This window comes from Miscanthus floridulus, chromosome 8 (assembly GCF_019320115.1).
Source record: "Miscanthus floridulus cultivar M001 chromosome 8, ASM1932011v1, whole genome shotgun sequence".
Classification (NCBI taxonomy): Eukaryota; Viridiplantae; Streptophyta; class Magnoliopsida; order Poales; family Poaceae; genus Miscanthus; species Miscanthus floridulus.
Window position 1 is genome coordinate 207,384,918 of NC_089587.1, and position 1,625 is coordinate 207,386,542.

The following is a 1,625-nucleotide window of genomic DNA, read 5'->3' on the forward strand; positions in this document are numbered from 1 at the left end:
AAACAAGAGCCAGGGGAGAAAACACAGATGAGCCTCAACGGCCTTTGCCCGACCCACATTAAGGCAAATAGGGTCATCTCAACTTTCTTGTTCAATCCAGCCTCTAGCCGAGCCCATAGAAACCGCATTAAGGGGGAATCTATTGGAAGGCAGGCCAAGGAGTAACGGAACGCCACCCAAGGCCTTCGCCGACCCTGCCGCGAAGCAAACAGAATCGGATTTCATCCAAACATCCCCGTTAGGAAGCTCGACGATGACCATGAATGAACCAACCCTTAACCAAATCCCCACCATGCATGGGGGCTCGAGGAAGGCTAGACCAGCAATAAGACCGAACACATGGTCACACAACGATCATCAAGGTCCTAGGCAAGGGGTACGATTAAATACAAAACAAAAGTTCGCCTCCCTCGCTCTGGTCTCCAGTCACATCTGACCCCAGCAACCGCAAGGGGTCGGATCTCACTCGGGGGCTGATAAAGGTGTGGGTACCTCCTTTCTTTTTTCAAAAAAAACATTATAGAGAGAAGAAGGTAAAATCAAACAAACGAAATGAAAATTACAAAACCGTCTCCAGGACACACAAGTACTAACACTTGTTCACATATTACAAATAAGTGTTTATCAAGCTAACTACTTTCATGAAGGGAGAACCTCTTGTTTCAGCTTGTCCACTAGGTTCCGCATAGGGGGAGTCACTGCCTTTTCCATCTCATCTAGCTCATCGTCATCATAGATAGGCGCGAAGCAATGGCTCATTACCTCTAGGTTAATCTCCTGATCATAATGGGAACAGACAACAGCAAAGGCTTGGGTGATCCCAGCATGAAAGGCGTCCTCCTCAAGTTGGCCTACGTACACCATGATTCCTGCGGCATGAGCTGCAAGTGAGCTGGATCCTTCTGGCTTTGCCACCCTCAGGGTGTCGATGACCACACCGACACTAGCTTGCAGAAGGTCATGCTCGTTGCTCTCGACCCGGAGGATCCCTCGCACTTCGGTAAGCTCCTTCTCCAGCCTAGCAACAACGCTCTCAACCTCCAACCTTCGGTTCACCACAACTCCAAGATCCACCCGAAGGGAGTCGGCCACCCCACGCGCCTCGTCGCGCTCTCGGATGGCTCGGTCGCGATCCTCACGAGCTACACTGTGCTCCGAGTGAAGTCCCTCCTTGGTCCAGCGTAGCTCGTCCCGCTCCTTGCACAACTAGGTGATCATCTCGGTGTCCCGGTCCACCCTCTGCTGCAACGCCGTGGACCTCTCCTCAGCCTTCAGTTTGAGGTCTCGCTCCACCTCCGGCTCCACCAGAAGCTCACTGGCCTACTCACTAGCCGCGGCGTCCTTTTGTAGCAGCTCGTCCCATTCCTTTCGAAGCCTAGTAGCATCCTCCTCGTCCAGCTTCACCCTCGCTGATAGGTCCTTAAACATCCCATGAGCCTCCTCCACGTCCTGGCGTGCCTCGGCCTCCCACTACTGGGCGGCAGCGAGTTGCGCGCCCACATCTCCTCGTAGTCTGGCCTCCTCGGTAAGGCGGTCCCATTTTGCCTTTTGCTCATGAAGGAACCGGGACTTGTCCTGGCTACGAGCAACAATATTCTAAAAGGAGGACCAAAATCAGAAGACAC